Below are 14,880 nucleotides of genomic sequence, written 5' to 3'. Positions count from 1 at the left end.
ACCAGTAAAAGCATCACACTTAGCAGTACAGTAGTTCTGCTCTCAAGGGCACACATCAGTTGCGGTCTTTAACTCAAAATGCAATACACTGAGTCTGAGCCTCCAATGCTTTGCACCTTGTGTGGTCACTTACACTTGTGCAAATTGAGTGTAAAGAGGGTGTGAAGTGTCGCCATATCAAAACGGCAATGGTTTACATTTATTCTGCACATGTGGAAATGACTACATGAGGTGCAGAGCAATGGAGAATCAGCCCCATGTTCTCTAGCTGTGCATACCTTTGGTTGTGCTATAATATTGCTGTATTTCCTTCCTTGTGTATTAACAGCATGTTCATGAAAGCTGAACAGGGCTCAGATTTCATCCTAACCCTCCTTCATTCATCTGTTATCTTTCAGGATTTTCACATCAGAGGAAAATCTGATCCGTGAAAAATATCTTCTCATATTATAAACTGTCAATGACTCCTACAGGGAATGACTCCCCTGCTCCAGTTTCTTAGACGAGTCCCAGTGGCATGCATTGTGCATAAATACTGCCCACCATTGTGCTTCACAGGCTGATAAGTGATGTCTGATTTTAAACAAAATGCTTCAGAACAGGCTAGTCTGTCACAGTTTCAATAGTGTATGGTATGTCTGAGCAGCTTAGAAATAGCATTAAATACCTTGTTCAAAGAAAGAAAAATGCAAAGCTATGGACTCATTAAGATTCCATGTACTTTAAAGGAGCTAGAAATGAGTGTATTGGATATACTCTGTTGCAGTGAGACACAGACAGCAATGCAACCTGCTACTCACTGTGGCTAGAGAGATAAATGGGTTGGATGCCCTCCAATAATTTAAATAAGACTTAAGCATGATCATTGTCATGATCAGGCTAAGCTGACTAAGTTGGCTAGCTCCTGTCACTGAAGGGAATTCCTGCTATGTGAAGGTGACTTTCCCTGGCCTGTATTTTTTTTTAAAACACAACTCAGTTAATTCTAACAAGATCTCTTTAAGGATATCTTTTATGGATAAAAGTGATATTTCTTCCACGCTGTCCAGTAGTGTTTAAATAGACCAGTTTTAAAACCCTAGCCTAGGAGCTAGGAAACTTGGGTTCAAATCCCTGTTTTCCCATAGATTTCCTAGTGACCTTGGGCAAGTGACCTAGCCCCTCACTTCCCCATTTGTAAAATGGGGGGAAATAGGGCTGCCATAGGGATAACTACATTAAAGATTGTGAAGTGATTTGAGATCTACTGATGAAAAGTGCTATATAAGAGCTAGAATTATAAATAAATAAAGAAGAGTTTACATCTCACTAAGTATTACTACAGAAACTGGGATATACATTTTCTTAGGGCCTGATCCAATGCCCATAGAAATGAGTGAAAAGACTCCCTTGGGCTTCACTGCGCTTTGGATCAGACCTTTATTTCCCCAGATGCATAATGTTACGTTTTCTATGGTATTCCCTATACCTTTGCAGCTAATGATGAAAGCTTGAAGAAAAGATTAAGTTAACTGGAAGACATTTTAAATACAGTTATTCAAAACCTGCATGGTTCCAGTTGAAAATTGAACTTGCATGTTACTCAGACATTGCTAGCTTGAGCCCTTGTCATAATAGAACACTTAAATCTTTGATGGAACAACACATCAGCATTTTTTCTTAATGTATATATGCAGAACTTATTTTTATGGTGAGACAAAAAAAGTAATGTGAAAATTTTACTGTGGTTTTGGGCAGAGGTTAGCAGTGACCAGGGAATAGACTGCCAGCTAATTCTTCCTTTGATCCCAAGCACAGCACTGAAAATTTAATCGCCTCTGCTGTTAATTCGCTTCCAAATGATTTTATGGTTAAAACCAAAACTATATCTTCTCTTTTCATTGAGTCCATTGGGACTAGCTGTTCATTTTAAAAGATAACATCTCACATTGTTACGGCTCTATACGATGGACCAGATGTAGGAAGGCCATAATTGTTAAACAGCACACTTTGTGGCTCACACTAGTGGAAAAGGGAATTAAGAATGTGGGGGAGATGTAGGGGAATTTGCAATTTGCAAAGCTGAAAGGTCCTGGACCTTGGGCACCTTGACAGTGCCAATTATGATTGCTATTCCTAGATGGACAGGGAATCCTAAAGAATTGGTATATTTTAATAGTATAGGTCCCAAGCATGAAGACAGCAACACAAGGAAAAGAGGAAATAAACACAGCCTGCAGTAAATAAATCAAGCACAGATGATTCTGTAAACATTCAGCACGAATGAACCTGGCCAGAGTGAGGGAGGTTGGGCCCAACTAATCACTAAAGAGAGAGTAAAGGAGGTAGTATGACTCAGGGACACAGTATGTGCTCTGGGGTACCACAATTTTTTGGTGGGAACAACCAAATGCCAGGGGAGCCTGGATGGATTTTGTCTGAACCTCACCTCTCTGACTCAGATTGGGACCCATGTCCTATGGCCAAGTGTGCAGATGAAGGAGAATGTGACAAATGCCAGGCAGACAGCACTGAATGGGAGTCTCTGGTGACCAATCTTTTTGCACCCATACCACCCGGGGCCATTAACACCACTGATTTAATATAAAGGAAAATAGAGAAATCAGTACCCATTGCCCAACTAATAGCTGCGCAACAGAAAAGTGGGGACAATAGTGTATGGGCAGTGGAGACGCCCTGGTGGGCTGTACCAGAGATGGGGAGCGTGCACCTCTTGGCTTGTACTTTAAGCTTAATTTTAATGGTGGTTCAACTAATTACATCTACTGTAGTCCTGGGAATGAGTTGATGGGCAATAATCTTGAAAAAGAAAGCACAAAAAAACAAAAATATAATGCAAATCAAACAAATGCTAATATAAAAAAGAAAAACAAAGATAGTGAAATGTTGGTAGGCTTGGCTTGTCATGAGTAATTAAACACTTAGGAGGAGGCCTCATTCTTTGGACAATAGGATTAGGGAGATAAATAAAATCAACATGCTGAAAATAGATTGTTTGTGCGAACGAAGGCTATGTCTACACTACAGACCTTACAGAGGCACAGCTTTAGCAGCTGTATGCTGACGGGAGAGACCTCACCGGTTGGCATAATGAAACCACTCGCAATGAGCAGCAATATCTATGTCAACAGGAGAGCATCTCTCACCAACATAGCGCTGTCCACACCAGCACTTTTGTCAGTGAAACATATGTCGTGTCGCTCCAGAGAGCAGTGATGGCAGCTGCATAGGGAGGGTAGCAGGAATCTGGCAAGCGGCAGTGCCAACCACACAGGGGGAGGGCGGCAGGGATCAGGTGAATGGCAATGCCAGTTCTGTGTGGAATGGGAGCAGCAGGAGCGACACCAGCCCCAAGCAGGGAGCAGGCTGGGCTCGGACAAGAGCCGTGCACCTGGGGGAGGCAGGGCTTGGGCCAGTAATTCAGGTCAGCCCTGTGAATGGGGAGGGCAGGGCAGGGCAGAGCATGGGCCAGCCCCATGTGCAGTGGGGGGAAGGGCCGGGCACAGGCAAGCGGCTTAGGCCAGTCCTGAGAGATGTCCCATTTTCCCTTTGGGAAACATGGTCACCCTGTGTGCCCTACATCCATCCTCACAGCATTTAAGTCTGATCAACACAGCGTAGTGTTGGTGTATGCCAAATAAAAATACCTGAGTGACAAAGGCTGGAGTCTGAATTCTTTGGAAGCTGAGTGGAAAGAGGTCTCTGGGAAAACACTGACAATGCTATTTTGACCCTTTTCTACACTCACTCAAACAAATAATTTCTATTTACATTTAAACTTAAATTTCTATCTGCTACAAATGCCCTTTTAATTACCAAAAGACTTAGAGGAATGTTACTGGTTTACATTAAGAGAAATTGAAACTGTTTTGTAACTGGCTCTTTGGCAATGATGCTAACCACAATGTTTAAGGAGAAAATCCTTAACAAGGGGTTAATATGTCTCTGTTCGTGTGTGCAGCTACATACACACATGAAATACAGTGTTGTCTGTGTCACAGTTTGCTTCTTTTTGTTCTCAGAAAGTGAATGTAGTACTGTGTTCATCAAAAGCTCAGTGCTCATGTGGAGCAGCCAGAAGAAACTTAAGAAATACTTGATTCCCACCAGTGTCAGGAATTTTTGGACTTCTGAATGTAGCATATTTTCCCATATATGCATTGATTTAAAGGAGAACGTCTTCTCTGGGTGTTCTGACTCTGAGTGAGGCTCTATGCCTGGTGTTGTGCAGAAGGTCAGACTAGATCGTCATAATAGTCTCTTCTGGCCTTAAAAACTTATGAGATGGTTGGTAGGTTTCTATTCAATAAAATATCTAAAGTTTTGACACTTGGGGGGAAAATGTCCGGTTGTGGACATTGATGCTATTTGGAGTATTTTTTTCTTCCTTTTTCTATCTATTTCTTTTATGAAATATTTGCTGTGCATAATTGTCAATAATCTTCTTCTCTTGGCAGTGAAAGGTGAATTTTTTTAGATCCAATAGTAGCCTTTAGTATTGTTGACCAGGATATTTTGTTTACTTGCCTATAGACTCTGGTAGAAGTCAATGGACTGGCAATGTTCCATCTGTTCCTTTCCAAGAAGTCCCTAAAAGTGGGACTGGACGATTGCTCATCTTCCCCAAATGTTCTCTTGTGTGGGTACAACCTGGTTCCATTGTATCACTGTGTGATGGGGTGCTCTACTCACCACAGGATGGTGCCTCCTCCTAGACGTTCTGGGGATTAGCTCTGCATAGCTGGAACTCCTTCCTACAGTTGCACTCATTCTCTTTCTCCCTCTGAGGCCCCTCTCTTGCTCCAGGAACCTTAGCATCCTCTTTGTGACTCATCTCTCCAGCCAGGTCACTGTGTGGTTTCCCCTTCCGGGGATGTGTATCAAAGTCCCTGCTCACACACAGTCTCAGGCAGCCTCCCATTCACTGCCCCAGGTACCACTCTCTCAGTGGCTGGTAGGGGAACCTGGGCCTGCCCTCTACTCCGGGTTCTGGCTCAGGGACTCTCTAAACAGTAGCCAAGGTGTGGTTCTCCCCTGCACCTCGCCAGCTTTCCCCTTGCCTCTTCCTTGCCTCCTGGCCGTCCCTCATCTGGGTTTGCCAGCCTCTCAAGTCCCAGGGAGTAACTGTGGGCTACTTATCTCTATAGCTCTCCAAACACCTCCATCCTCCCAGGGAGTGACTGCAAACTAACTCCCTACAGCCTCCTTTCTTCCAATTTTCTGTCTTTATATAAGCCCCACCTGTTCCCACACAGGTGAGCTCCCCTAATTAGGGCTTTCCTCCCAGGCTTAATTCTCTCAGATTGCAGCCTAATGGACTGATTAGGCCCACTTTGCCCAATTCAGCTCTTTCAGGACCAGTCTGAGGACCCCATCAATCGCACACCCCTACCCCTACCATCACACCATCACACACCCCTACCATTCAACATGCATGGAAGGCCCCTAAGACAGATAATGAGATGATGTGGACTAAGGATAGTAATGTCTCATGTCTCTTTTCATCAGACCTGAATGGTGTTTCCCTGGTTGGCTAAGAGGGTCCTGAATGAGAGAAAATTTACTTAAGCTCAGGCAAGATGGAGGTGATATTAAGATGTAAGTGGAAGCCTCTGGAAGATATGGGGGTATTTTCTATTTCTCTGCCTGAGGGGGTGTGCTCACCATTTGGCGGTGAATTTGTAATCTGAATGGATCTTCAACGCCAATTTCTCAAATAGCAGAGAATTGCAAAAACGCCTTTTCATGCTCCATTTCATCAGATCTTTAAGAGCTCTCTGACCTCCAGGTTGAATTAGTGCAATGAACTTTATATGGAACTACCTTTGAAAACCTCTTGAAGCTTCAGAGAGTACAGGATATGACTGTTCACTTACTTAGAAGTGTTGGTGGCATAGCACATGTTGCACCTGTTCTCTCAACCCTAAATCGGCTTCCAGTTTATTTCTCATGCAATCAGAGGTGTCAATTTGTATCTATAAAACCTTATGTGTTTGATTCCTAGCTAGCTCATATCCCAATCCTGAAAAAGTATCCAAATGTGGCAATTCTTATGCTCACACAGATCAATGAATCCAACAGGACTCACCCATCCATACTGATGCTTTTGCAAAATCCATGTCTTAAAGACTATTTTCCTTCTTATTTACCTGTCAGGCAGTTGACAGCAGCCAGTATACTCGTGCTATAAGTCTCCAGATTTTTAGCTCTGGAAACCCAGGCATAGGAAATTCTTGGTGAAGGGCTCTCACACCTGGAACTTTCTCCCCTTATCTTTGTGGAACTTCAGGCATGGTCTGAGGTTATCTGTTTCGCTTCAGTAGGATGACTGTGGGATGAATTAAGATATTTTGCAGGGGAGCTGATATTTTTAACATTTCTTCTTGTACATGGTACTAGATGTTTAATGATGGGCAGATTTTCTTTTTATTAATCACAAATTCAAATGTAATAAATAGTCATTTGGTAGGAAAAATTCTCCCTTTGTAAAAAGGGAATGAGGTGGTAGCTGAAGCAATTTTATCACAATGCATTGAGATGCTTTATAGTGGACCTATTAAACATATTATCTTTGTTCTACCAGTGACAGATATGATGTCCCTTGTATTACAAGGGCTGGCCAGCAATGGGATGCCCTGCAGTTAGGCATGGCAAAGAGAAATATGTTTAAAATTTAAACATATTTGGAAAACTCAAAGTTAAACCATGGCACTTTCATGGAAGCAAATCCAGATGCCTAGGGTTAGAAAGGACCTAGAGCATATGATAGTAGGTCATCTAAATCAACACCCTGTTTTTCTTACAAACCTCTTTAAGACCATTTACTTTAAAAGACCATATAAAGAAGAGTCCAGAGGAGAAAAATATAAGGTGGTTTAACCCACTGTATGTGACATTATGATATTTATTTACTTTTCACCAACCTACATGCTTCATATTTTTGAGCATTTTATTTAACTTCAAGTAAAAACTCCTTTCCCCTAAAGTCTGATCTGTTGGGCCAAATTCTGATATCATTAAACCAGTTTAAATCCATTTAAATCAGAGTTACTCCAATTTCACGCCATTTAAGAATTGGGCACTTGGCCTTTTATGACTGCATATTCTCCACAAGCAGCCACTTTCCCCCCAGCTGCTCCCCATTTCTTTTGCTACACCTTGAGTTCCAAGAAAAGTCTTATGGAGTAATAGATTGCTCTATTATAGCTTTTGCCGGTAGCAAAAGCTATAGTTAAGGCTGCCTATTCTTCTCTTGAAGCTATTTTTAAATCCACTTACCCAAACGTGAACATTACTCAGTTTATAGGATCCCCACAAGGAGTTATGCTAAAATGAGATTTTGTTCTGTATTACGTGATTGTGTCTTGTGTGAAATGCACTCTAGCCAACAAAAATATGTTTGTGATTTTAAGTAACTGAATATTATTCGTAACACTGGAAGCATTTGTTTGGCATGAATATGTATATCTATGTATGTGCGTTTGTGTAAAGCAAAGCAGACTACAATGATAAAAGGTCAAATTTCATGTGCTGGAAAAAATGCCTTGCAGCTCCTCAAAATGAGTTTGAGTTTTCTTCAAAGGTTAAGGTCATCATGACCTATTTCAGTTTTCTTTCTAATAGGCCTTGAGCTTCTTTGAAATATCACTGCTTTAGGCATTGTGGGGAACTCTTAGGATTTGTATAAATTTGCCATTGTATCTCCAGCCTGGTACAACTAAAAGTCATAAATACATCTTATAGCATATTATTTTAGCTGCACTGTCAGGAATTATTGTTTTTTCTATAATGTATTGAACATCTTTGCACAGCAAATTACAGATCCTTTTTTCCTTTGTAAATAAATAATATTTCCCAAAAGTATTTTTCAACCAGCTGTAGCCAGTGGCTGAAATGGTCCTGAGTAAGCCATGGGGGATTGGCTCCAGCGACAGTTGTCATAGAATCCAAAGAAGTCCCTGAATACATTAGCGTGTCTGTGCTGATAGAAGCGACACCACCTGCCCCTTCCATGTGGCTGTAAATCCCTCTCCCTGGGACAGAATGACATATTGAAAACCCCACACTAAATTACACTGAATTTTTGATATACATTTGTCCCTTATATGGGATGCCCAAGGCACGCTGAGGTCCTTTGAAAGAGTTAAAGGCAATTTCACTGGAATTCCAAGCCCTCCTTAACACTCACAAAGTGTTGTTTTCTATTTGCAGACTGGTTTGTTCCTCTGGTAGGGGACATGTAAACAGAAAAATCCTGCTCCATCTCTGCGAAGAAAATAACTTCCAGAAGAGCTAGGCTAAAGATAGTGTCTTCACTGAACAGCTGACCTGGACTTTTACACAGGTTTTATCCCAAACCTCCCTACTACCCACATAGAAAAATCTGACCACAGTTTGGAGGTGCTTTGCACCCATGCTAGCTTACCCAGCTGGGAGTGTAAGTTAGAAACTGGGCTCTGTTTTCACTAGGCAGGAACCCCCGCACACTTTGCAGTGAGATTGCAGGCAAAATCATTTGAGTGCTGGTAGTCCTCCAATGCCCTTCCCACAGCTCCCCCTGAAGAGCAGACAAGTTCTCCTACAATTGACAGGGAAAGAATTCTAGAGCATCTCAGCTCAAATGACCATGGGATATGCCCCCGGACACACAAGAGCAAGTGCAGAAAGAATGAGGCTTCAGTAACACTGGTAGGGCTGGTGGGAGCACTCACACCTGGGTTAAGCTAACCCAGGTGCCAATCACCTTGGTTAACTGGGCAGTGAAAACATATCCTAAGTGTGCAGATGTGATTAATTTCCCATCTACCTTGTATGATTTTTATTATCCTGTGACAGATGGAGCCACTGAAGTCCAAATTAATCGAGCTCTGCTTGCTAATTGTCTGTTGAAAGTCAATGAGATTTGTGGTGTTAGTGGTGAATGTTTATAGCAGCCACTAGGGGGCATAGAGCAAGTAAGAGTTTGCATAAACAGGAAATAAAGATGGTCTTGCATTCCCCCCATACATGCAGGATTTGATGTGTCTAAACCTTCTAAGACAGATGGCTATCCAGCCTCTTTTTGAGAACCTCCAATGAAGGAGATTCCACGACTTTCCTAGGCAGTTTGTTCCATTGGTTGTCCTACTGTTCTTACAGTTAGGAGGTTTTTCCTGAGATTTAATTTAAAACTGCTATGCTGTAGTTTGAACCCACTGCCTCTTGTCCTGCCCTCTGTGGCAAGAGAACAATTTGTCTCCATCTTTTTTACGGCAGCCTTTTAAGTATTTGAAGACCACTATCATATCCCCCCTTAATCTCCTCTTTTCCACACTAAACATAATCTCCTCTTTTCCACACTAAACATACTCAGTTCCTTCAGCCTTTGCTCATATGGCCGGAATTCCATCTCTTTGATCATCTTTGTTGCTTGCCTCTGGATCCTTTCCAGTTTCTCTACATCTTTCTATACATTGGTGACCAAAATTGGACACAGTACTCCAGCTGAGGCCTAACCAGCATCAAGTACTGAGCTACCTCTCCTCTCTTGACAAAGGGTCCTTTTTAATCCTTCCAGAGTCTGTTTATTCTTCCATGTTCATGAGCCTTTTCCTGCCCTGATCCAAACTGTAGGTTGATCGGAGACAGCAAAGACATAAAAGCTTATCGTTCTGGCATTGTCCCTAAATCTTTAATATTTGCTGAGAGGCAGCTATTAGAACTGGCTAAGAATGACAATTCTGTTTTGTGATAACCTGCAAGATTTTGAAATTCATTTTCATTACACGTTGGAACAAAACCAAAACCTTTCCAACATTTTCATGAAACAGTTGTGTCACAACATTCATTTTTGGATCAAAAAAGGTCAAATTTCTGTTTCAAGATATCTCTGGAAGTGACTGGAGAGTCCACCTGGGCCTCAGGAAACTTCCCTTCAAATACTTCAAAATCAAAATGTCATCACAAAACATTTTGGCTTTGATGAAACAAAATATTTTGATGACAACACATTTAGTCAAAAAATGTTCCAACCAGCTGTAGTGGCTATCTTCAGCCATCCTTTCCCTTCCTGCCTGTTTTTCCAGGCAGGTTCCAGTTGAGTTAAACTAATATAATCATACAGACAACATCCCAGTACATGAGCCAACATACAATATTCATACATTATCACAGAGCAGCTCCAAATCTGTCACAGGACACAGTATAGAAAAGCAGCAACTCCCCAGCATACTCCCCATTCCTGCTCCAACAGGAGGTACTCTATGTATGCACTTCATCTACTGGACTCCTTGGCTGGGCTGAAGGTGGTGTGAGGGTGACAGCATCCTGGAGCTATGATGCTATGGGAGTGTACTGAAATATTATGTGCATGAGAATGCTGAATTCCTTGCACATTCTGGGGACAATACTCATTCTCCCAATGGAATGAGTTGAAGAAAACTCCAAGTCCAGTTTCCTATTCCCTAAATGGCTTTTTCTCAATGAAAGTCAGAATTTGGTCCATAGAGTTGACACTATTGATAACTGGATGGGATGAGAGCTTGTGGGAGCTGGCTAAGCCAAAATACAAGATTGCCTTTAGAAATCACCACATTTTTCCCCACTTCAATTTGTTATTCATGTATTAAATAAATAACTGTAAATAAGATTGAGCTACATGCAGTTGTCCACATTTTCAGTATTAAGTGACCTGAAAGGAAACAGGGGAAACAACTTTCTAATGCCTAATGTGTCCTGGCTGTCTGCTGTGCATTGTGTTCACAACTGTGCAGTGGACGTTTTCCTGACTTTTCCTCCAGACCTACCATGATACAATGGAACCTTTTTTTTTCTCTTTTTTAGAAAAACAGTTTCCCTGGTAACATATCAACTACAAAAGAAATCTAGGAAGAGATTCTTGTATAACCTTTTAGTACCAATATGGACTCACTGGTGACACATCACATTCACTGATTTCTAGAGCACCAAATTTGTTCATCTCTGATTGCAGAAATGGCATTTGCACTATTTATTTATATTGCAATATTATTTTAAAAGTCCTTAAATGCTATGAACACAACTGGGTCCCCCCCCCCAAATTAAGTGCTTTTTTGTGATTTTAGAGAAAATAGAAAAATGTTGTACAAAGAATAGAGTTTTATAGTAATGTTTCTATTACTGGTGTATAATTTATGAAAATACATCTTAGGGCAAGACAAAATTTTGGTGTAACTCATCTTTTAGTATAATGTAATGATAAATGGCATTGAATGACCACCTCTCTCTGGATAAAAACAACGAGGAGTCCTTGTGGCACCTTAGAGGCTAATTTATTTATTTATTTATTTATTTGGGCATAAGCTTTCATGGGCTAAAACCCACTTCATCAGATGCATGGAGTGAAAAATACTGTAAGCAGAATATATATCATAGCACATGAAAAGATGGGAGTTGCCTTTCCAAGTAGGGGGGTCAGTGCTAACGAGCCAATTCAGTTAAGGTGGAAGGGGCCTATTCTCAACAGCTGACAAGAAGTGGTGAATATCAAGAGAGGGAAAATTACTTTTGTAGTGCTAATGAAGCCAATGCAATCAGGATGGCCCATTTCAAACAGTTGACAAGAAGGTGTGAATATCAGCAGAGGGAAAATTACTTTTTGTAGTGACCCATCCACTCCCAGTCTTTATTCAGGCCTAATTTGATGGTGTCCAGTTTGCAAATTAATTCCAGTTCTGAAGTTTCTTGTTGGAGTCTTTTTTTGTTGAAGAATTGCCACTTTTAAATCTGTTATTGAGTGTCCAGGGAGATTGAAGTGTTCTCCGACTAGTTTCTGAATGTTACAATTCTTGATGTCTGATTTGTGTCCATTTATTCTTTTGCGTAGAGTCTGTCCGGTTTGGCCAATGTATATGGCAGAGGGACATGGATGGCACATGATGGCATATATCACATTGGTAGATGTGCAGGTGAACGAGCCCCTGATGGTGTGGATGATGTGGTTAGGTCCTATGATGGTGTCCCTTGAATAGATATGCGGACAGAGTTGGCAACGTGGTTTGGTTGCAGGGATTGGTTCCTGGGTTAGTGTTTTTGTTGCACGGTGTGTAATTTCTAGTGAGTATTTGCTTCAGGTTCAGAGCCAGCTCCAGCTTTTTTGCTGCCCCAAGCGGCGAAGCGAAAAAATAAAAATAAAAAAAAGATAAAGCTGCAATCTCTACCGCGCCGCTTCATTCTTCGGTGGCAATTCGGCGGCAGGTCCTTCCCTCCGAGCAGGACTGAGGGACCTGCCGCCGAATTGCCGCCCAAGACCCGGACGTGCTGCCCCTCTCCATTGGCTGCCCCAAGCACCTGCTTCCTTCGCTGGTGCCTAGAGCCAGCCCTGTTCAGGTTGGGGGGCTGTCTGTAAGCAAGGACTGGCCTGTCTCCCAAGGTCTGTGAGAGTGAGGGGTCGTCCTTCAGGATAGGTTGTAGATCCTTGATGCTGCACTGGAGAGGTTTTAGTTGGGGGCTGTAGGTGACGGCTAGTGGCGTTCTGTTACTTTCTTTGTTGGGCCTGTCCTGTAGTAGGTGACTTCTGGGTACTCTTCTGGCTCTGTCAATCTGTTTCTTCACTTCACCAGGTGGGTATTGTAGTTTTAAGAATGATTGATAGAGATCCTGTAAGTGTTTGTCTCTGTCTGAGGGGTTGGAGCAAATGTGGTTGTATCTTAGAGCTTGGCAGTAGACAATGGATCATGGGATGTGGTCTGGATGAAAGCTGGAGGCATGTAGGTAAGTATAGCGGTCAGTAGGTTTCCAGTATAGGGTGGTGTTTATGTCACCATTGCTTATTAGCACTGTAGTATCCAGGAAGTGGATCTCTTGTGTGGACTGGTCCAGGCTGAGGTTGATGGTGGGGTGGAAATCGTTGAAATCCTGGTGGAATTCCTCTTCTTGTCCACTGTTGAGAATAGGCCAATTCCACCAGGACAGTGACAGTGTGTAGTGAGGCGGCTGCCCCACTCCCTGATGGTATGGGCTGCGGCAGGCCAGTGGGCCTGCGCAGATGTACAGCCAATAGGAGAAGGGCTTACTGGGAGCCAATCAGGGCCAGGTTGGAGACCACCAATCAGGGCCAGGCTCAGCCCTATAAAAGGCTGCTCAGGGAGCGAGCAGTCAATCTGTCCCAAGCCTTCGAGAGGTGAAGGTCTATCTCCAAGCTGGGAGACTAGCACCGTGGACAACGCAGTGCTGGCCAGGCTCAGGGAGCAGAGGTAAGTTCTGGCCGGAGGCCTGCCAGGCTGCAGGCCCTGAGTGGAAGGGCCTAGCGGGTGCAAGGGGCCGTAGGGGAAGCGGTCCAGGGAAGCGGACAGACAAGGGGAGAGAAGGAGGACAACGAGGCTGCCGCCAGAGGGTCCCTGGGTTGGGATTCAGAGTAGAGGGCAGGCCTGGGTTCCCCCCTACCTCCTTGCAGTACATCTAGCCATTGGCCGTAGGGAGTGGCCAGTACAGACCACGCCAGATCCCTGACGGGAGGGATTAGACTTTGGGGTGTGTGGTTGACTACGGTGGCTGGACAAGGAGACTGCTGATTGACACACACACACACACACACACACCCCAGAAGGGGGTGTGGAAGGACTGAGGGGCACTGCCGGAGGGCAGTGGTCCCGAAGAGGACACCACGAGTTGGTGAGCGATGAGGGCTCAGAAGCCAACCGAGGGCAGGACGGCAGACGGGAAACCACCAGGAGGGGGCGCTCCACTGGACTGAGCTAATTCCCGAGACTACCAGTTGGAGGCGCCAGGTGGTGAGTCCCAACCCCGTCTCACAGTGATTGTGAAATTCTCAGGGAAATTAGAGAGGCTACAAAAACAGAAAACCTAATAATAATGGGGGATTTCAACTATCCCCATATTGACTTGGAAATGTCACCTCAGGACAGGATGCAGATATAAAATTTCTAGACACTATTAGTCTATTAATGACTGCTTCTTGGAGCCGCTAGTCCTGGAACCCACAAAGGGAAAGGCAATTTTTTATTTAGTCCTAAGTGGTGCACAGAATCTGGTCCAAGAGGTGAATATAGCTTAACTGCTCATTAATAAATCAACTGTAATGCAATTAAGTTTAATTCATTGTAAGGGGGAAAATATCAAAGAAACTCACCACAATAGCATGTAACTTCAAAAAGAGGAACTATACAAAAATGAGGAAACTAAAAGGAACAGTTACAAAAGCGAAATGCCTGTAAGCTGCATGGAAACTATGTAAAAGCATAATAATAGAGGCTCAAACTAAATATATACTGCCCCCCCTCCCAAAAAAAAAATAGTAAGAGCAAAAAAAAATGCCACCATGGCTAACATTACAATCATCTGCAGTTCCCTCTTTCTAAAGCCCGGAACACAACACACCTCCTTCCTTCACATCATCCCCAAAGTGCCCTGCTTCATCAGCAACCTATGCCAAATGAAGGCAAGTAATTAGAGCAAAGGTACCACAAGTCCTGCTCAGAATCTAGCGACCTGTAACACACAGAGATCATGCAAGCCTGTTCTGCAACTACCAGAGAGACTAAGAGGTCCATTTTCTTCTCTGCCATACAGTGGTGTAACAAAACCCTAGAGGGCCCTGGTGCAAGAATAGGTAAGAGGCCCCCTTCCTGATTCTGAACTAAAATTTTGCTTAAGCCCCATCCTCACAGTCACCAGTATTCCCCATTCCCTCCAACTCTCCCCACCATCCCCTCCAAACCCCCCCACACACACACTCTCCACTTGGCCCATAGCCCCATTCATCACCACCAGGATCTTCCTGGCCACTCACCAGCACCTCCTCCCAGCTCAGCACTCTGCTCCTTTCTGGCCTAGGGTGGCTCCTCCTGATCCTGGCTATCCAGTGACTCTGCACATTCCCAGCACCTGTCCCCACTCACACAA

This window comes from Trachemys scripta, chromosome 5 (genome assembly GCF_013100865.1).
Source record: "Trachemys scripta elegans isolate TJP31775 chromosome 5, CAS_Tse_1.0, whole genome shotgun sequence".
Classification (NCBI taxonomy): domain Eukaryota; kingdom Metazoa; phylum Chordata; order Testudines; family Emydidae; genus Trachemys; species Trachemys scripta.
The sequence above is the reverse complement of the archived record's forward strand: the minus strand, read 5'-3'. Positions refer to the sequence as shown.